Below are 21411 nucleotides of genomic sequence, written 5' to 3'. Positions count from 1 at the left end.
CCCCCACACAGTGCACTCGTTCCCGTCTGACCAGGAGCTTTTCTGCAGCGTTGTTCCTGCAGCTGAGCTCCAGGCCAGAGCACAGCACTCGGTGACCCGTGGCCTTCCGAGGCTTCTATTCTGCAGCTGCCCTCCAGGGCAGAGTGTGGGACTTGGTGCCCCAGAGCTTTCCCAAGGCGTCTCTCCTGCAAGTAGCTCCAGTCACAGACATGGAGCAGAGACCCCCGAGAATGCCCAAGATGGCCTGGGTGGAGGAGGAGGAGGAGGAGGAGGAAGAAGGACCTGGAGCAGCCCCAGCACAGGAGACTGAAAGGGTGGTGCCCTTCCATCCACCGCAGGAGGGTGAGTGGCAGAGCTGGGCTGCAGGGCTGGAGCCTGCAGCCAACCTGGCCCCATGCCATGCCATGCCATGCCATGCCATGCAATCCCCTGGGGAAATGCCCAAGGAGAGGCGGGAAGAGGGGCCGGGCAGACACCCCACAGCGGCCTCGCTCCATCCCCCTGGGGCATCCCGGGGCTCTCCCTGCCTGGGGAGCGCAGGGCTGGGCTGTGTTCTCCGGCCTCTCCCGCAGCCCCTCAGCTCTGGCTGCGCTCCCTCTTTGCCAGATGAAGCTGTTGAGCGCACACAAGAGCAGGAATCCAGCCGTGGCCGCTTCCACAGAACAGCGCAGGTACCTGCAGCCACCTCCACCTGGGCTGGGCCTGCTGTCTCTGCTCAGCCCAGCACCGTGTGTGCAGCACTCCATGCAACATCCCCGGCTTCTTGCCCTTCTCCTACAGCTCATTTGCGACTTCATCCGGAGCATTCGGCAGCAAGAGACCCACACCATGGGCACTGGGCTCAGAGCTCACTCCGAGCTCCTCAAGCATGAGACCAGTGCCGCCCTGCTGGATTTGCTCCTGGAGAAGGGTGTTGCCCGGCCAGAACAAGTAAGCAGCCTGGGGCCAGGCTCACATTCCCCCATGAGTCATGTGGCTTCCCCAGCCACGCCTGCTGGTCCCTCAGAGCCTTTGAGGCCATGGCAGTGCACTGGCAAGGGAAGCGCTTCTCTGGGGAGCCTGGGGACATTGCTCTCTCTGGCAGCTTTCCAAGTCTCCCCGTGCCTCCTCCAGGTGCCTGCCATGGTCAGGTACATTCACCGATGGCTCCTGGCCAACGATTCTGCCGAGCACAGGCTGGACAAGGCCCTGCTGAAACTCACCAAAGCACACCCGGCTGACGCAGTCGTGACGCTCCTGCGTGTGGCCCCGTCCTGTGACAGGTATGGGGCCCACCTGTCCAGAGGGCTCAGGCCTCCCCAGCCCATCACCCTGTACCGCCTGGCCCAGGTGTCGGAGCAAAAGACAGTTCCAGAACCCTCTGGCTGCTGCCGTTCCCAGCCCTGGCACGTCAGCCCCTGAGCCTGCTGCCATGCTGCCTTGCTGCCCCTCAGGGCCTGTCCTCACAGGGCTGGGCTGCCTGGCTGCTGCTGGCAAGGGCCAGTGGACAGAGGCAGTGCCGGCGGTCAGCCCGGGCCCCTAGGGATGCCCAGGCCACCATGCTGTGTCTGAGACCCCCCATGAGACAGAGCTCTAACCCCGCAGAGCTGCCATCTCCATGTGGAAGACCATCATGTGCTCGTCCAGGACTGCCGAGCCAGTGCAGCTGATCCTCCTGGATGTGCTGGGGAGCTGGCCAGAGTACAGCACGTGCACCTCGGATGGGGACAAAACGGCTGTCTTTGCCCTGGCTGTGAGTTTCCGCAACTGGCCTTTGCTGGCCCCAAGGCCGCCTCTCCAGCAGCTCTCCATCCTCCTTCCCCCACTGCATCTGCCTGCCTCAGGCGCTGCCCGGAAACCTGGCCCAGGGGCAGCTTCAGGCCCACCAGGCCCCGTGCTACCCCTGCCAAGGTCTCTCCGGGCCTCTCCCTGCCACGCTCGGGCCCTGCCACACGGACACCTGGGCACTGAGCGCTGTCTCGGGGGGCTTTGTCCTTTGCAGGCAACCGTGGTGATGTGGAAGGTCCTCCAGGAGTCCCCTGTCCCACGTGTAGTGAGGCCATATTTCCCCCGCCTTTTTGTTCATCTGCTCTTTCAAGTGTTCTCCAGCACAGAAGAGATGCCAGAGGAGGTGCAAACCTTCTGGAAGGATTGCCTGGAAGAGCACGGTCTTGCCACCAGCCCCAACAGGTGCTCCATCCCACTCCTCCTGTCCTTGGCACGTGGCCTGCAAAGGAGCCAGTGCTGCCAGTGTGACCCGGGCTTTGCTGTGCACACAGGTTTGCAGTGCAGAGCCTGAAGTCCCTGCTCTGCCAAAAGCAGTACAAGGATGTGGTGGTGTCAGTGGAACGCAAGCGTGGCTGGGACACGCTACTCTGTGCTGACACCCGCCACTATGCTGTGGGTCTGCTGGCCAGGTGAGACTCTCTTTCTCCCCATTGATCCTGCCATTTGTGCTCTGTGCCCGAGCTGTCCCACACATTCCCCGAGGCCCTGGGACACAATGAGGGACGGCTAACGACACACTGAGGGACGGCCAAGCAGACTGGAAAAGGCTGGCAGGGGAGAGAGCACAGGAGGAGACACCTCCTAAAGGGCCCAGGTCCCCTTGCAGGGTGGTGGTAAAAGACCACCAGGCTCTGTAAGCCTGTCCTTGGAGAGATTTGCTCAGCTTCCTGCTCCCTTTTTTGCCCTCCTAGGGAGATGCGCCATGCTTGTCATCGCTTGTGTTCCAGTATTGCACTCCACCTCCTCTGGCTGCTCAGCACACAGGAGCCACACTGGGATCTGCCCGCCCTGGCATTCCTTGTGGAGGTGAGCCGGGTGTCCAGCGCTGCCTGGCTGTGCTGCCTCCCAGCTCTCTGCCCTCTCGTGGCCGCAGCCGCCTGGCACGGTGCCCGCACCCTGTGCTGCTGCTGCTGCGTCCTGGGCCCAGCCCTGTGTGGCTGCGGGCTCCTGCCGGCCGGCTCCCCCATCACTGGCCTGTGCCTTTCAGGTCCTCGTGTGCCTGGATTCTAGTGAATGTGGCGACAGTGTTGTGAAGGTCTCTTCAAGGTACCTGCAGGGCGAGTGCAGGGAGAGGCGTCGCCTGGCGCTCAGGGCCCTTCTCGAGCTCATTGATGATCCCTCAATGGTGAGAAGGGGGCGGTGGCTGAAGCTGCGCTGGGAACGCAGTCACTTGGCCTGGCCTGGGCTTTGGGCACTGGGGCAGCTGCTCCCAGCTCTCCTGCCTCCTGCTTCAGCTGCCCCAGTGCTTCAGGACAGTCCTTTGGCCTCTGGGCCCTGTGGCAGTAGGGTGGGACTTCACAGCCTTGTGTTCCGCACAGGCCGAAAGAATGTGGAGCTTGACCAAAAGCCTCATGCACCTACTGGGGGACAATGAAGCAGAGATAGCTGGCATGACACTCATCACACTCAGCTTTATACTCCTGCACAAACACCTTCTGATGTCAACCCCCATTGCCGTGCAGCTGGCTGAGGCACTCCTGCCGCTCTTTGACCACGTAAGGCTCCGTGCCCCCAGCTACAGCCACTGGCTGCTGCCTGGAAACTGTGCGCCCTGTGCATTTCCAGCCCCGTGCCCAGGGCGCCCTGGAGGAGCCCATGCTGAGGTGTTTTTTCGTTTTTTTTTTCATCTAGGATAATAGCCAGCTACAGCTGCTCTCCATAAAACTCTTCCGAGACATGATGGAGTATTTGGAAGAGAGAGAAAAACCTTTGGAAAGCCCTGTGCAACAGAGCCTGCTTCCACTCTTCTTCCACTGCAATGATGAGAATCAGCATGTGGCAGAGGTGAGGACTCCTGGGCTGCAGCTGTGGGCTGCTGTCCGCCTGGCAGGCGGCTCGGCTGCCTCCTGCCCTGCGCCTGCTGGACCGCAGCCTCCTCCAGGCCATGGCAGGGGGAGGCGGGTCCCGTGCCCTGGGCTGTGGGGCCATCTCCACGTCTCTGCTGCTCTCCAGGCTTCTCGGGAAACACTGCTTTATGCGGTCAAGTTCATGAAGAGGAGGGATCTCAAAAAGCTACTGAAGGAGCAGAAACTGTGGAAGTTCAGCAAGTACCTGGTAAGGACGGCCTGGAATCCCCAACTCAGCCAGGAGAAGGCCCCTGAGGGCGGTGCTCAGTGTGCGGGCCGGGCAGCTGTGCCCCTGCGCGCTGCTGCAGCCAGAGGCCGCGCGGGCTCTTCTCCAGGCTCCCGTGGGCCCGAGCCGGGTGCCCATGGAGCCCCGGCCCGGCGGGGCTGCGGGGCAGGGGTGGCACCGCGGCTCCCCGGGCAGCAGCCGGCCCTCTCCCCCTCCCCTCGGGAGCCCGCAACCAGCGGCTGCTGGCCGCGCCTCAGGGCTGTGCGGCCAGGGGAGGCCGGGGCTGGGCGCAGGCAGCGCCCGGCCCAGGGGCTGAGCCCGCACCAACCCTTCCCTCCTGCCGCTCTCTGCAGCTGGCAGAGGACAGGAGCAGAGCGGCCGAGCACCTGCGCCGGGCCCTGCGCTACCTGGAGAGCCCGCAAGAGCCCCTGCGAGAGGCGGCCATCAGGTTCATGGGTGAGTTACGAGCCCAGGCTCCCTCCCCAGCCCGCCGCAGCTCGGCCCCAGCCCCGCCTGTTGCCCCGGCAGCGGCAGCCGGGCCCGGCGCCGTGCAGCCCCGCCTGGCCTGGGCATTGCTGCTGCCGCCCTCTGACAGCCGTGCCCTGGGGCGACAGTGTGCTGCATGGGCTAAACTGAGCGCTGCCGGGCCAGCAGCCCGTGTGGCCACAGCGCCGGCAGCGCCGCTGGCAGGGAGCTGTGCCGCTGGGGCCGTGACAGGCTCTGTGTTCACAGGCATGGCCGGGCGGCACCTGAGGGGGCAGCAGCAACAGCTGCAGCTGATCTGCACTGGTGAGTGAGGGCAGCAGGCTGACAGCGGGGGCTGCCGGGGGGAGCTGCAAGCCCTGCCCCGGCTGCGGAGGGCTCTGCTCCCGTGGGCAGAGCACACAGAGATTTCAGGGCCACGCGGGCCATTCGTGGCCAGCAGCTTCAGGCTGATCCCCTTGCTCCCTTCTCCCTCCTGGCCATGGCAAGAGCCGGCCGGGATGGCCCTTGCAGGGGGCTCCTCCTCGGCTCCCTGTGGCTCCAGCTTCTGACCGTGCCTCTGTTCCTCTCTCTCGCAGCCCTTGAAGACAAAGCACACGACATCAGCCTCGCCGTCGGAAGCCTGGCAATTCAAACCCTGTGCATCCTCAGGTCAGGACAGCGGGCTCCCATCTCCAGGTTCCAGTGGCTCCAAAATCACCTGCGCAGGGCGTGGAAGACATGGCCTCGTCTGGCACGGCTCGGCTGCCTGCCCTGCCAGAGCTCTGTGGAGAATTGATCCCAGAAGCTCTTTTTGCTGGGGCCACCTGAGTCAGGTTTTATTTGGTTTTTCTTCAAGAATTTTCGTTTCATTTTTTTTTTCTTTGACCATGTAAATATAGACTATGTTAACATCCACAGACTCCCAGGATCTTTCTTTTGCTGCCCAGGGTCCGTAGGGCATAGGGGAGGAGGGGGAAAAGGATGCCCGCGCTCAGCCAGCTGCCCAGGTGTGCAGTGGGCCAGTGGAAATTGCCAGAAGCCCCTTGGCCTTTGGTGGTTCTGCTGAAGCCTTTGTGCTGCCCACAGAGGGGCTGGGCAGGGGCTGGAGCTGCGGGGATCCCTGCCAGAGCAGTGCCTGGAGATGGCCACAAGCCCTGTGCCAGGCAGGAAGCGCCAGCCATGTCCTCCTGCTCGTGTGCTGCTGGCTGCCTTGCTGAGGGCTCCCAGGTGCCTCTGCATGGAGCTGCTCTGGAGCTGCTGTGGGGCTGCGGCGCTGCTGCCGGGCAGCTTGGCCGGGCTGGCGCAGCTCCTGAGGGGCTGGGGCGCTGGCAAGCCCTGGGCAATGGGCTCTCAGAGGCCACAAGCAGCCCTCTGGCAGCCGCCTTGTTCCTGCCAGAGTTGACTTGCAAGACGCATCCTGGGCACTCTGCAACTAACAGCATCAGTGTTGTTGGAAACCCAAATGCAGAGAAATCTCAGACCTTTGGTCTTGTCAGCAAAGCTTAGGATTTGATCTGAGACCTTGGAAAGGGCTCCCAAACTTAGGTGCTAGGAGCAAGAATGCGGATTTCTAGTTTATAGCAGCGACACGGGGAGGAAAGTTGAAGTGGAGGAAAGTTTAGAGTTTTCCAGTTTTAGATCTAGGAAGAAATCAAAGTAGTTACAATGGTAAACAAGAAGTTTAGGATGCAGGGCTGTAGGTTTGTGTGTCATAGCGTGATTGGCTAAGGAAGCTTACACTGTAGCATGATGTGGGAAGCCAGGAAATGCCTCTGACTGCCCTGCAGGACTCCAGACCCTGTCAGAGGGCTCAGAGACCTTGGCACAGAGCCCAAGACCCCCGTGCCTTTGATTTAGCCCTTGGAAAAAACAATGACCAACCTTGTATGAAGAATGACCAGCCACAAAAGTTGAAGTAGAATGACAGTGAATTTATCCCAGAGTGGAAAAATAGATGTTGAGGGTTTTTAGAATGGGGCTTCAGGGGGCAAGATGGAGGAATCTGGGCATGTGCAGCCTTTCTCCTTCTTCTTCTTGGCCTCCCTCTTCTGCTGTGATCTTGGCACTTTGAGATTGGTCTAGAGTAGAAGCTCACTGTCTAACATAGATGATAGGGATTGGAAAGTAATTGTAAATATTGTACAGGTAGTTGTTAGTATAAAAAGATAACACCACCCCAGGGGAGGCAGAGTGCCTTAGACTGTCTTGCTGAGCGGACCTCGGCGGGACAGGAGAAAGAATTTTATAGATAAGATACAATAAACAACCTTGAGACTGAGAAATGAAGAGCTCTGACTCCTTCTTCGACCACCGGGCTGAGAAAAGAGATTTTCAAACTTATCTCAGGGTCACTCTGACCAGCTAGAGACCCCGAGAGCATGAGTCCATAAGATGAAATCTTGAAGATTGGGCCCAAAACATAAAAATCCTTGTTGGCCATGTCTTCTTGGCCAAGAAATCCTTCAAAGCTCTTGTAACTACAAGTCTTGCGGCCCTGTGAGCCCTGCGGCGGAGATGTGAGCCCAACTCACCCTTCCTGCCTATGTAGAAGAGAAGAAAAAGCAATGGCATCATCTAAAAAACTCAGAGGTCCGCTCTCTAGCTCGTTCCAAACTCCTTCAACTCCCCCAAAGTGGGATTTAGCTACAAACAGATGACAAGGACTCTTAGGGCTGCCTCTTTGACTCCAGAGCGGCTGCTTTAGAATCTTTCACAACACCCTGTGTAGTTAGGTGCCAGAAATGGATCATTTGAAGAAACTTTCCCAACTGACTTGCATGGAGGCTTGTTTGAAGGGTCTTTGAAGAGAAAGCCTCCCAGCAGAGGTCTGGGCTTTGGCCTAGCTGTGTCCCCTGCTGATTGTGAAGTGTGCCATCAGCTGAAGGGCTATCTGGGCTAAAAATATCATCCAGTCACTTGGACTTGCTCTTTTTGGCCTATAAAAGCTGGACCCACTTTTGGGGCAAATTTGGAGACCTCATCTATGCGTGGATGGACCAGCTAGGATTTTCCCAGGTTTCACAGACATATTTTTGTGAAATTTTTTCTTTAGAATTTTTTCCCTTTTGAGGATCTGAGGCCTCAGAAAGAGAATGTAAACAATGGTTATCTGCTACTCTGGAATGCATCAGGTGGATCCATGATTGGTCTCCTGTAGATGTTTAGATTGATTGACCAGTCATGGCCGAGATGTCTCTCCCTCTCTCTCCGAGCCAGCTGCCTTTGTTATTCATTCTTTTGTATTCTTAGCTTAGCTAGCTTCTGAGGAAACCTTTCCTTCTATTTCTTTTTAGTATAATTATAATGTAATATATATATATAATAAAATTATAAATCAAGCCTTCTGAACATGTAGTCAACATTGTCGTGTCTCCCTTCACCTGAAAACCTCTGTGACCATGGTCACAGATGGTGACCGTCGAGTGGAAGAGGAAGAAATTCATCACTTGGTGAGACCACCAGAGGGGCATTGCTACATTTGGGTAAACCCCGGGTATGTGGCATTGATGGTCACTTCACAAGTGACCACAGAAGTGGATTCTAGCCAGGAGGTGAAGAACTGAAGATCCTGATTTGGACAGAGTTCACAGCAAGGCTGATCACAGAGAGAACCTTTTGAAAAGCCTCCGGGAAGATGTTTGGAAAGCTCAGAAGCACCAAGCAGCTGGCCAGAGCGTGCTGGACACTGTCACAAGGTACTATTAGCTTTTCCCTTCCTGAAGATGTTGCCATTCGCAGATTGTGGCTGCACATGTGGGGGACCTCTCCCACAGAGACAGATGTTCATTTCTCCCCCTCAGAGGAGAAACTTATTGCCCCGTGGAAAAAAACGGGGTGAAGAATTCTCCTCTTGGAGACATTTCTATGAGTTTTTTTGATGGGCAAATTTCTTTGGGTTTTTAAAGAATGGCTCTATGCCCTTGATATGTTCGTATGGGAATGCATGGAATCCATTTTCCAAGCCATTTTAAACCTTGGATTCGGGTCCCCCTGCATTTATCCAGTGTTCAGGGCACTCTTCTCGGTTTTGAAACGGAGAGCGGCTGCCTTTCCCTGGATTGCTGACTGCGGGAGGCAAGCCCTATTCCCCCAAATTCCCACGGGAGAAGTTCCTTTTGGGGGAGACGATCTGCTGCTTTCCAGCCCCCCTGGCTTGCAGCGGGGGGGTGAAGTCTTCCCCGCAGACGAAGACGTTTTTTCCCTGTGTTTTCGGAGCATGCTCAGATGGAGCCGCTTTTTCCCCCTGCGTTGCTCTCAGAGGGGTTTGAGTGGGCTGAGCCGGCCCTGGAAGCTCTGCAGGCATCGCCCCGGCCGGCCTCTCGAACTCCGCATCGCTCAGACCTGGGGGCGGCATCGGTGCCCGAGGTCCCGCCTCCCGAGTTTGCGGGACTTCCCGAACCCTCCCCGCGGATGCGGGCACTTCCCCACACGTCACCTCCCATGGCCGTCCCTCCAGCAGAGCCTGTGGTCGCGGCAGCTCCGCCTGCGCCTGCGAGCTCAGACACACTGCTTCCCACTGCTTCCCGCGGCTGCGCCGGTGTTGCTAGGCGACGCACTCAGTGAAAATGGTGGTCGCTGCCAGCGTGTGTCCGAGGCTGCGTCTCTTGCAGATGTGCCAAGAGCCGACCCTGTGCTGGTCCCCACAGCCCCGCTCGTGGCGGCCCTGCCTTCGCCCGCAGCGCCGATGCTGGAGGTTGCAGTTGAGACCAGCGACCCGGCGCCACGGCTGCGACTGCATTCTCTCTGGCCTCGCCGCCCCCACCGGCCACCCTGGGAGTTCTGCCGCCTTCTGGCACTCTGTCCTCCGGGTCTGCGTCAGAGGCTGCCCTGGAACTGGCAGCATATCCAAGCTCAGACCGTCCCGGGCCGTTTGCCCTTGTGACAGCAGATTCAGCGGCCGGCCTCTTCTTCCGTGGAGAGGCATGGCTCAACAGCTGAGTGCAGGTGCAGCCCGGCTGCCTTCTTTCAAGCTCAGCGTTCTTGGTGGGTTGGGGGTGTTTGGTCGGTTGTTTCCCCTTGGGGGGTGTGAATCTCCCTGCTGTCCCGCGTGCCCCAGCAGCAAGGGGAAGGTGAGTCCTGAAAGTTCTGCCTTTGGTCCCCAGCCCAGATGGGGTGGGGGTGGTACTGGGAGGCAGATGGGGGGAACACCTTTTGCATTTGCATTGCAGAGGCAAGGGAATGGCGAAAAGCCATCATCTCGTTTGCTGTGGGGAACAAACATTCCCAGACCCGAGATGGAGAGATTCTCGGGACAGCTTCTGTCCCCCCACTGCCGGCAGGCATCGGTGATTTTGGGGGAAGGAAGCATTTGGTCACTTGTTCTGCCATTGCACTGGCAGTGTGGTGCCAGGCTGTGACAATACAGAGCCCACCTTGCAGGCCAGGCCTGGCTGTTTGGCTCGGTTCCCCGGCCCAGGGCCACTGCCCGGCTGGCTCTTGGGTGTGGGGGCTTTGCTTCCCCTATCAGGACCTGGACCACTGTTCTGTGGGGCAGGTCTGGGGTTCCTGATCCTTCCACGTGGGCCAGGGCCTCCTCAAGGCCTCTCAGGCTCCTCTCTGCTGCTGCTGCTCTTTCCAGAAAACAAAAAAATAGTTAAAAGAGGTAGTAGCAGCTCAAAAGCATTGAAGAGCCAAAAATTACAAGTGGTTCAATAAAGGAGTGTGGCCAAGACATTAAAGAAATTTTCTCAAAATTGTTTGATAACTGTCAATGGATTTTTGATAATTATTGATGATTATTCTTTAGCAATTTCTTGTTTCAGGATTCTGCAAGCCTGTTTCAGGACCAAAAGGGACTTTCAGAAATGTCAGAGAGGAACATCTTCAGTCCGTGGAGTTTCTCCTGAAACTCAGCTGTTTGGAGTTGAAGCAATGAATTTCTTTGCATTGTTTTTGCATTTTCTTATATTCTAAGATTGTTTTATTGATATGGTAGAATTTTATGTTCTACAAGTGAAGAATTTCCCTGATCATTCCACATCAGCACTTGATTGAGGTTTTTCATTGGCAACAGATAACCCGTCAAGTCTTTGTTCTTTCCTCTGCATGGGTATGGCAGACAAAATTACAAATACTTTTCTTTTTAATTTAACTAAAATTAAAAGGGTGATATGTCACAGACATTTTTTATGAAAAATCCTTTCCTTAGGATTTTTCCTCCAGAGAAGCCAGAGGCCTCAGGAACAAAATGTAAACAATGGTTATCTGCTGCTGTGGAATGCAACAGGTGGATCTTTGATTGGCCCATGTTGGTTGTTTCTAATTAATGGCCAATCACAGTGAGCTGGCTCAGACAGAGAGTTTGAGCCACAAACCTTGGTTATCATTCTTTGCTATTCTATTCTTAGCTAGCCTTCTGATGAAATCCTTTCTTTTATTCTTTTAGTATAGTTTTAATATAATATATATAATTAAATAATAAATCAAGCCTTCTGAAACATGGAGTCAGATCCTTGTCTATTCCCTCATCCTAAGACCCCTGTGAACACGGTCACGGTGACAGGCTGCAAGGGAGACAGGGTGACCGGAGCTCTGCCACCCCCCCATCCTGGGCACAGGCAAACCGGGGGCATTTCCGTGGCACCCCTGCCACGCTTCCCCTCCCCCCTGCCAACCCCCCCTTTGTCACTCCCTCAGCCTGGGGTGGGGCTTGGTGGCACCGCAGGACCCTTCTCTGTGCCATCCCTGAGGTGGCACCTGTGCTTTTTGTCACCGCCACCTGCCAATTTGTCACCAGTGCCCCAAAACAGGGGGTGGCCCACATCCTACGGTGGGGGGGAAGGGACAACAACATTTTTGGTGACTCCCTCACCACTTCCATCCCCCCGAGGATGCTGTGCGACTCTGCACCGCCCCCCCACACCTCCTCCTCCTCCTTCACCTGTGCCCCAGGGGGTGATGCCGCTGCTCCCACTGGGGACGTGTCAGTGACACCAAGGGGACACCGTGGGTCATCCCTCAAAGGGACCGCAGGGTCACAGTGGGTCCTGGAGGGACAGCTGATGGCTCCTGCAGTGACAGCTGGGTGACACCAATGCTGTGGTGACAATTTGGGGGGTGGGTGCTCTTTTTGGGGTCTCCAGGGTGGGTTCCAAAGTCCCCTCTCATCACCACAAAGTCACCTCCCCAGCCCTTGCCTCAGTTTCCCTCTCGCTCTGCAGGGACTATGTGGAGCTGATGTTATAGCATTGGGTTTATTTTGGGGGATTTTGGGTTGGGGGCTACTGGGATGGGCTGGTGGGACAGTGGGATGGGCCAGGCTATGGCCAGGCTGGTGGTCATCTGGCCTGGGGGCAGGCCAGGCTGGGGGGCTGCAGGGTCGGGGCTGTCCAGATCAGAATCCAGCTGGGATCCATGGCTCTGGTGTCCATTTGCACCAGGGTCCATCCAGAGTGGGATCCATGGCTCTGGTGTCCATCTGCACCAGGGTCCATCCAGAGTGGGATCCATGCTCTCGTGTCCATCTGGACCAGGGTCCAACCTCTCCTGCCCCCATCCATCCCATGCTCTCCGGCCAGGGCCACTCCTCACTGCAGAGTGCACAAGACCCTCGGTCAGTGCCAAGATGACCCCAAACCCCGTCCCAGCAACCCCACCAGGCCACCCACTCTGAGCCCCAGTGCCACTGGTGTGCCCTGGAAGCCAGGCCAGCTCTGGAACTCCTGGAAAAGGAGATCCACAGTCCTGGGCTGGGGACTCAAGGGCATCCAGGATAGCGAGCACTGAGTCCATGTGGCATGGGGGGACAGTTAGGAACACAGCTGGGGACATGCCTGGGTGGACGGGGGTGGGGGTGAAGGGGGTTTAGGGGTATGGAGAGGGTTGGAGGGTGGGATGCACCCAAAACTTCACCAAGTCAAAAGGGAGGAGGTTCAAAACTGGGGGGGGGGGAAGGATGGAAATGAGGGAAAGGAGCCAAAAAGGGGGAAAAGGACCCCAAATAGGGGAAGAGTGACCCAAAATGGGGGGAGGACCCAAATGACAGAGAAAGGATCCAAAATAGGGAGGAAAAGACACAAAATAGAGAGAAAAGACGCAAAAGACGGGGAAAGGATCCAAAACAGGGGGAAACGTCCAAAGTGGGGAGAAAGGACCCAAAATCAGAGGACAAAGGGTGTCACAGGAACAAAGCTCTTCCTGCACTTGGGGTACTCGCAGGGCTGCCCTTAGTGCAGGCTCTGTTGGTGCCTGCTCAAGACAGAGCTCTGACACAAGCTCTTCCCACACTCAGAACACTCGTAGGGCCTCTCCCCGGTGTGGATGCACCAGTTGCTGATGAGAGCAGCGTTCTGCTTGAAGCCCTTCCTGCAGTCAGGGCAGCGGAAGGGCCTCTCATCTGTGTGAAGCTGCTGGTGCAGGAGGAGAAAGGAGCTGGTCTGAAACCTCTTCATGCATTTATCACACTCATAGGGCCTCTCCCCAGTGTGGATCCTCTGGTGGTCAATCAGGTGGGACTTTGACATGAAGCTCTTCCCACACCGCCCACATTTGTAGGGCTGTTCCAGCCCTGTGTGGACTTCCATGTGGCGGGCCCGGTGGCACCTCCTCTGGTAGCTGTTCCCACATTCCCCACACTCAAAAGGCCGTTCCCCAGTGTGGTTTCTCTGGTGGATGGTCAGTTCAGAGCTCGTCCTGAAGCTCTTCCCACACTCTGCACACTCGTAGGACCGTTCCCTCGTGTGGGTCCTCAGGTGGGCAGTCAGGGTGGAGTTCTGGGTGAAGCTCTTTCCACACTCAGGACACTCGTAGGGCCTCTCCCTGCTGTGGATGCGCAGGCAGTGATGAGGCCGGAGTTGTTCCTGAAGCCCTTTGCACAATGGGGGCAGCAGAAGGGTCTCTCACCTTTGTGACTCCACCGATGCCTGACGAGACAGGAACTCATCTGAAACCTCTTCCTGCATTTATCACACTTGTAGGGACTCTGTGTGGATTCTCATGTGGCGGATCAGGGAGGATCTCAGGGAGAAGCTTTTCCCACATTCTGAGCACTTGTGAGACTTCTCCCCAACCTGGAGCTGCTCATGGACCCCCACCTCAGAGCTCCAGCTCCCTCCCTGGCCCAGGGTGGGTCTTTCCTCCTCAGATCCGTGTGATCTGCGTTTGCAGACTCTCCTCGTGAGAGATCTATGGGGCTTTTCTTTCCCTTTTGATGCATGTGCTGTGGAGCTGCACAAAACAACTTCCACAAGGTTCTGCTGTGGGGATTTGACCTCCCTGGTCTCTGGCCTCAGCTCCTTGTCTGGGGAAGGAAGGACAAGGAGAGGATGGGATTTGCCTCCGTGCCACAGGGAAGGACAAGGAGATCCTCCCAGTGTGTCCCCAGCAGGACAGCTTTGGCAGCAGGGTTGTCCTGCAGCCGGGGGCCGTGCTGGGCTGGGAGATGGAGCAGGAGAGAGGGGGAAAGGGGCACTGACTTCCTCCTCACCTGCCTGGGGCTCCCGGGCCATCTTCCTCACAGCCTCCTCCTCCTCCTGCATCAGGCCAAGGTTTGGGAATGGGGAATCCTGGTTTGGGGGAAAACAAGGGCTGAACGCATTGGATTTGATGTTCCCGCTGCCCAAGAGCAGCTGGAGAAGTCAGCGCCCCTTTCAGCCTTGGGGGGCCTGGAGTCCGCTCATCCCCAGCCTCCCGCACCCCTCCAGGCAGCCGGTTTGTCCCCCGGCTCCGGGATCGCCCCTCTGCGCTCTCCCCTCTCCGGGGCTCCCGAGCTCCCCCCGGCTCTCCCGGGCATCTCCCAGTCCGAGATCGCCCCTGTGCCCACCGGTACCAGGCGAACGTGAGGCTGTTCCCTCCACGGGAAATTCACAGTTCGGGTTTGAGGTCCTGCAAGAGTCAAACATCCCCTGCCCCACGAACCACCCCCCCCCCCGGAGACCCCCCCACGATGGATCTGGTGCGAGCTCCCCCATCCCGCTCCCCTGCGGCTCTTGGAGGGGGCGATGCAGCAGGAACCGGGGGAGCTTCGGCCTGAGCAGCGGGGGAAGGCGGCGGGGAAACCAACGTGGTTCTGCCGCTCCTCTTCCTTCCGCTCCTCCTCTTACTCCTCGTCTGTTCCTCGTCTTCCTCCCGCTTTTCTTTCACTCCTAGCCCGGCCCGGGCAATGCTGACACCCAAAAGCAGCCACGCTCTGCCCTGGGCGGGTTCCGAAACAGCAGAACAGTGAAACTGGGGAGTGAAACTGGGAGTGAAATAAACAGGGGTAGGAGACTTCTTCTCCTTTTTAATACCTTTATTAAAAGTGATCAGCTCAGGATTGGGCAGCTCGACAGGTCTGCAGCATCTGTCATCTCTCCCAAGGGGACTCAGAGGAGGAGGATATGCACAGCTCTGTCCACAAGGGGCAGAGCTGGGGATCAGATCCTCGTGGGAGCCTTTACGGCCTGCTGATCCCCGTCAGATGGTACTTTTGCCGGCTGTCTCAACAGGCCCTCATCTCCGAGGGCTTCTCCCATGGTCAGGGCGAGAGTGTCCGAAGGTGTTCCGCGTCTCTGCAGGCTCGGCACTCGGCTCCTCACGTCCAGACATCACTCCAGTCTCTCAACTCTTAGGTGGCTCGTTGTTTTTGGGGTTTCTCCGTACAGCGGGGGACCCATGCTGCATTGTGGTTTTGGAGTCACTTTGCATAACCCCCCCCACCTTCTCGGGTCCCTTCTACTGTTCGGGAAGGTTCCCACCCTTCTGGGAAAAGTACACCTTAGCCTCGGGCGAGGCTCTGCTGATACAAAAGGAGCGATTAGCCACAACGACTCGTGATTACAATAACAAAACACGAAGAACTTCAGCAGCTACAGTGATCTGGCTGCTTTTTGTAACTTTTTCTCACAAAAAAAATATTACCCGAATTTTGTTCATAACAGGGAGCACTGGGAAAGATCCTAAAAGCCGCGGGAAGGAACTGGGAGCGCTTTCCCTGCGAGTCCCGCTCTTACTGGGAGCACTGGGAGGGAACTGGGAGCAAACAGCGCCCGGAGGCGGCTGCAGCCGGCGGGGCCACCATAGAAGGCGTGGTTATGAGGAGAGCGGTCGCACACTGGGATTGGTGGGTGGGAGCAGCGCGGGGTTTACTCGGTTATGTGAGGGCCGGAGGGGCTGGAGCGATGGCGGCGGCGTGCGGTGAGAGGGGACAGGGAGCGGGAATGGGGACAGGGAGCGGGAATGGGGACCGGGAAGAGGAATGGGAATGGGGACATGATCAGAAATGGCACCCGGAACTGGAATGGCACAGAGAATGGCGACAGGGACCAAGAATTGGAATATGGATATGGGACAGGGAATATTGAAATAGAAATATGGGAACAGGAGCGGGTCCGTGAATAAGAGAAGGGGAACAGAGACTTGGAATATGGGACAGGGAATGTGACTGGGAATGGGATTCAGGCTGGGATGGGAGCGGAACGCTACCAGGGTGACATGGGAATGGGTGGGTGAGACGGGGGTGACAGCAGGGAGAGGGGGATCCTGGACAGGGGACACTGGCAACCAGGACAGAGGGACATGGAGACAGTTCCAGGGCAGGGGGTCCTTGATCAGCTGCCCCACAACTTTCGCCAGGGTCTCCCCGCACTTCTGCAGCTACTGGGCCTGTTCTGCCCAAAGCCCTGAGCAACCCCTAAATCCCTCCCAGGAACCCTCACCTCCCTCAAACCCAGCATGGCCCCCATCCCCTGTAAGATCCCCCCATGTCCCCATCAATGGCTTATTTCAATGTCTTTATTTTTACCCCGGTTTTGGGTGTTTTGAAGGGACAAAGAGAAATGAAAGGAAAATCCAGGCCATGGGGTGCCAGGAGGATGTGAAGCCCACAGACCAGTGATTACCAAGATGGATCACTGGCACCAGGGATTGCCCGGGCTCTGCCCAGCGAGGGTCACTTGGGATCAGCCAGGGTGGATCCCTCTGTGGGGGATGGTGTTCGAGCAGTGCAGGAAGCTCTTCCTGCCCTCGGGGCACTCATGGGGCTGCCCTTAGTGATGGCTCCTTTGGTGTCTGGCCAAGTCACCGCTCTGAGAGAAGCTCTTCCCACACTCAGAACACTCATAGGGCCTCTCCCCGGTGTGGATGCGCCGGTGCTTGACGAGGGTGCAGTTGTGCTGGAAGCCCTTCCCACAGTCGGGGCATCGGAAGGGCCTCTCATCTGTGTGAATGCGCTGGTGCAGCAGGAGATGGGAGCTGGTCTGAAACCTCTTCGTGCATTTATCACACTTGTATGGCCTCTCCCCAGTGTGGCTCCTCTGGTGGATGATGAGGGTGCAATTGTACCTGAAGCCCTTCCCGCAGTCGGGGCAGTGGAAGGGCCTCTCCTCTGTGTGAGTGCGCTGGTGCTTGATGAGATTGGACTTGGTGTAAAACATCTTCCTGCATTTATCACACTCGTAGGGACCTTCCCCCATGTGGCTCCTCTGGTGTTTGATCAGGTCAGGACGCTTGCAGAAGCTCTTCCCACACTCGGGACACTTGTAGGGCTGTTCCCCTGTGTTTCTCCTCTGGTGTCTGCTCAGTTCATAGCTCCTTCTGAAGCTCTTCCCACACTGCCCACACTCGTAGGGCCTCTCCCCCGAGTGGATTACCATGTGGATGATCAGGCCGGAGCTATGGCTGAAGCTCTTCCCACACACCCCACATGTATAGGGCCTCTCCCCTGTGTGGCTCCTCTGGTGTTTGATCAGGTCAGGACGGTTGTAGAAGCTCTTCCCACACTGGGGACACTCATGGGGCCGTTCTCCCGTGTGGATCCTCTGGTGTCTGCTCAGTTCAGAGTTCCTCTTGAAGCTCTTCCCACACTGCCCACACTCATAGGGCCGTTCCCCAGTGTGGATTCTGCAGTGGATGATCAGGGAGGATCTCTTACTAAAGCTCTTCCCACATTCCGAGCACTTGTGGGGCTTCTCCCCATCCTGAACCTGCTCATGGACCCCCAGCTCCGAGCTGCGGTCGCCTCCCAGGCCCAGGGTGGGTCTTTCCTCCTCAGATACCTGTGATCTGCGTTTGCAGCCCCTCCTCATGCGGGATCTCCGGGGCTTTTCTTCCCCATTGGGTTCCTGCGCTGTGGAGCTGCACAAAACAGCCTCTTCCACGAGGTTCTGCTGTGGGGATTTGTCCTCCCTGCTCTCCATCCTCAGCTCCTGGTCTGGGGGAGGAAGGACAAGGAGAGGATGGGATTTGCCTCTGTGCCACAGGGAAGGGCAAGGAGATCCCCCCAGCGCATCCCCAGCAGGACAGCTGTGGCAGCAGGGTTGTCCTGCAGCCGGGGGCCGTGCTGGGCTGGGAGATGGAGCAGGAGAGAGGGGGAAAGGGGCACTGACTTCCTCCTCACCTGCCTGGGGCTCCCGGGCCATCTTTCTCTTCCTCATGGCCTCCTCCTTTTTCATCCTGCCAAGGTTTGGGAATAACGAATCCTGGTCTGGGGGGAAAAACAAGGCTTACTGAATTGGGTTTGATGTTCCCGCTGCCCAAGTGCAGCTGGAGAAGTCAGCGCCCCTTTCAGCCAAGGGGGGCCCGGAGCCCGCTCATCCCCAGCCTCCCGCACCCCTCCAGGCAGCCGGTTTGTCCCCCGGCTCCGGGATCGCCCCTCTGCGCTCTCCCCGCTCCGGGGCTCCCGCGTTCCCCCCCGGCTCTCCCGGGCGTCCCCAAACTCGAGATCGCCCCTGGGCCCGCCGGTACCGGGCGATCGCAACGTGGGACCCCCCCCAAGATCCCTGCAGGGGCATTTCCGGCCGAGCTTTGGCGTCCCGCCAAACATTCCCTGCCTTGCAAAAAAAACATCCCGGAGACCCCTCCGATGGATTTGGGGCGAGCTCCCCCAGCCCGCTCACCTGCGGGTTCCGGCTGAGCGGGCGATGCTGGCGGATCCGGGAGAGCGGCGGGCTGAGCGGGGAAACCGCGGGGTGTTGGTGCTGCTCTTCCTCCTCCTCCTCTGTCGCTCCTCTTCCTCCCACTCCTCCTCCGCTCCCAGCCCGGCCCGGGCTATGCAGACCCCCCAAAGCAGCCGCGCTCTGACCTGGGCGGGTTTCACAGCGGGCCCGTCCCGCGCGGCACTGGGAGCGATCCTGGGAGCACCGAGAGCGATCCTGAGAGCAGCGTTAAGGAACTGGGAGCGCTTTCCCTGCCAGTGCCGCTCTTACTGGGAGCACTGGGAGGGAACTGGGAACAAACAGCGCCTGGAGGAGGCTGCAGCCGGCGGTGGGCGGGGCCAAACCGCAGGGAGTGGTTATGGAAATACGGGAGCGATCGCGAGCTGGGATTGGTGGGCGGGAGCAGCGCGGGGTTTGCTCGGTTGTGTGAGGGCCGGGGGGGGGCCGGAGCGATGGCGGCGGCGTGCGGTGAGAGGGGACGGAGAGCGGGAATGGGGACAGGGAGCGGGAATGGGGCTGGGGAGTGAGGATGAGAATGGGGACAGGGACCGGGGATGGGGACAGGGAATGGAGATAGAGAGCGGGAATGGGGACAGGGACCGGGGATGGGGATGGGAATGGGGACAGGGACTGTGAATGAGACCTGGGATGGGAATATGGGAACGGGAGGGGGAACATGGAAACAGCAACCGCAGAGAGAATATGGGCTGGGGATTGGTGCTCCAAAGTATCCCAGTGAAAGCCAGCAGGGGCTGTGAGCTCTGCAGCTGGGCCTCCCCTGCGCTGCTGCGGCCCAGGGCCCAAAGGCGGGAGCTGCAGCCTCGCTCCTGTCTCAAGAACAGGAGCCTCCTCCAGGCCCATGGCCCCTGCATGGCCCCAGCGTGAGGGAGGGCTCTCAGGCACAGCGGCTGCTGGCAGGAGGGGCTGCTCCGGCCAGCCGGGGGCCTCTGAGAAATGCCCAAAGCCTTGTGCTCTCTGCAGCTGGCCAAGGACAGCAGCAGGGCTGAACGGTTCGTGTGGCACAGCCGGCCCGAGCTGTGCAGCCCTCAGGGCCCCATGGGAGAGGCGGCCCTCGGGAATGGGACCGGGAGTACGGGACTGGGACCAATACTGGGATCGGGCATGGATACAGGGACAGGAAATACGGGACTGGGGACAAGGACATGAATGGGGACAGGGACCAGGACTAGGACCAGGAATGTGGGAGAGGGACCTGGAATGGGACCAGGAATGGGAATATGGGAACAGGATAGGGAATACAGGAATGGAAATCTCAGAGGAGCATTGGGACCAGGAATAGGAACAGGACAGGGAATGTGGGACAGAAACAGAAATTGAGACCGGGAGTGGGATTCACGCTGGGATGGGAGCACAACGTGTCCCAGAGCAGGGTGACATGGGAACGGGAGGGAGAGAGGGATCCTGCACAGGGGACACTGGGAACTGAGAGGGGGGACATGGGGACAGTCCTGGGCCAGGGGCTCCTTGATCAGCTGCCCCAGAACCTCCACCGGGGTCTCCCAGTGCAGCTGGAACTGCTCGGCCTGGGGTGCCCAAAGGCCTGAGCAACCCCCAAGTCCCTCCCAGGAAACCTCAGCTCCCTCTAATCCAGCATCCCCCACATCCCCTGCAAGATTCCCCCATGTCCCCATCCTTGCCTTAGTTCAACATCTTTATTTTTACCCAGTTTTTGGTTTTTTTGAAAGGACAAAGAGAAATTAAAAGACAATCAAGGGTGCCGGGAGCCAGGATGAATTGGAGCCCCCCAGGCAGGTGTCTTCCCAACATGGATCACCAGCACCAAGGATCACCGGGGCTCTGCCCACCTCGGGTCACTGGGGATCATCCGGCGTGGACTGTCCCATGGGGGATGGAGCTGGAGCAGTGCACGGAGCTCTTCCCGCACTCAGGGCACTCACAGGGCTGCCCTTAGTGGTGCCTCCATTGGTGTTGGGTCAAGGCTGAGCTCTGGCAGAAGCTCTTCCCACACTTGGGACACTCATGGGCCTGTGACATCACAAGGAGCGGAGATGGATGTCAGGCACCCACCAAAGCTGCTCTCAATCCCTTCCAGAGATGGCGAGGAGAAAATAGAATGAAGTCTTCATGGGTTGAGTTAAGGACTGGGACAGATCACTCAGCAAATGCCATCATGGGCAAAACAGTTCAAAATTAGAGACATTAATTGAATTTATTACTATCAATCAGAGCAGGATAGTGAGAAGTAAAATAAAGCTTTAAAAACACCTTCTGCCCATCCCTCCCTCCCTCCCTCCCTCCCAGCTCTGCCTCCTCCCCCAGTGGTGCAGACAGACAGGCATGGGGGTTCTGCTCAGTTCATTCCTGTTATTTCTCCTGCTACTCAAGGAGAGGAGTCGTTCCCCTGCTGCACCATGGGGTCCCTGCTGGAGACACTTCTCCATGAACTTCTCCAAGGTGAGTTCATCTCAGGGACAGCAGCTCTTCACAAACTGCTGCAGCGTGCCTCACTCTCCCATGGGCTCACGTGGACAGACCCTGCTCCAGCGTGGGCTCCTCTCTCCATGGGTTTGCAGGCCCCTGCCTGGTCCCTGCTCCAGCACAGGTTTCTCATGGGGTCCCAGCCCCTGCTCAGGCACCCCCTGCTCGAGCACGGGCTCCTCCAGGCGCTGCAGGTGCATCTCTGCTCTCCGTGCCCTCCATGGGCTGCAGGGGCTCAGCTGCCTCCCCAGGGGCTGCCCCAGGGAATCTCAGGGCAATCAGCTCCAGCCCCTGCAGCAGCTCCTGCCCCTTGTCCTGCCCTGCCCTGGGGTGTGCAGAGTTGTTCCTCTCTCACATGTTCTCACCCTGGTCACAGCTACAACTACATGATAACCGATTTTTGTACATCTCTTATCCCAAAGGTGTTACCACCATTTCTAACAGGCCCAGCCTTGGCCAGTGGCTGGTCTGTCCTGGAGCTGGCTGGAATTGCGTTTGTGGGACATGGAGGAGCAGCTGCTTCCATCATCCTCTCACAGAAGGTGCTCCTAGGGCCACCTCTTACCAAAACCTGGCC

General features: G+C 58.2%; 1 protein-coding gene, 1 long non-coding RNA gene and 1 pseudogene across 2 annotated transcripts in view; 1 reads left to right on the top strand and 2 right to left on the bottom strand.

The window, feature by feature from the left end:
* Positions 1-21411, top strand: part of LOC128943636 (zinc finger protein 271-like) — a 592338-nt gene that overhangs the window by 214544 nt on the left and 356383 nt on the right. The window lies entirely within an intron of this gene.
* LOC128943630 (zinc finger protein 850-like) overlaps positions 16401-21411 on the bottom strand; it is a 244742-nt pseudogene continuing 239731 nt past the window's right edge.
* LOC128943659 (uncharacterized) lies at positions 17512-18655 on the bottom strand. Its single transcript, XR_008483747.1, has 3 exons — positions 18336-18655; positions 17837-17918; positions 17512-17650 (listed from the first exon to the last, which is right to left on the bottom strand). It is a non-coding gene; the product is annotated as an uncharacterized LOC128943659 (long non-coding RNA).

Source organism: Melozone crissalis, unplaced genomic scaffold (assembly GCF_028551555.1).
Source record: "Melozone crissalis strain CALT ecotype California unplaced genomic scaffold, PUWL_Pcris_2 ptg000052l_1, whole genome shotgun sequence".
NCBI lineage: Eukaryota > Metazoa > Chordata > Aves > Passeriformes > Passerellidae > Melozone > Melozone crissalis.
The sequence above is the reverse complement of the archived record's forward strand: the minus strand, read 5'-3'. Positions and strand labels throughout refer to the sequence as shown.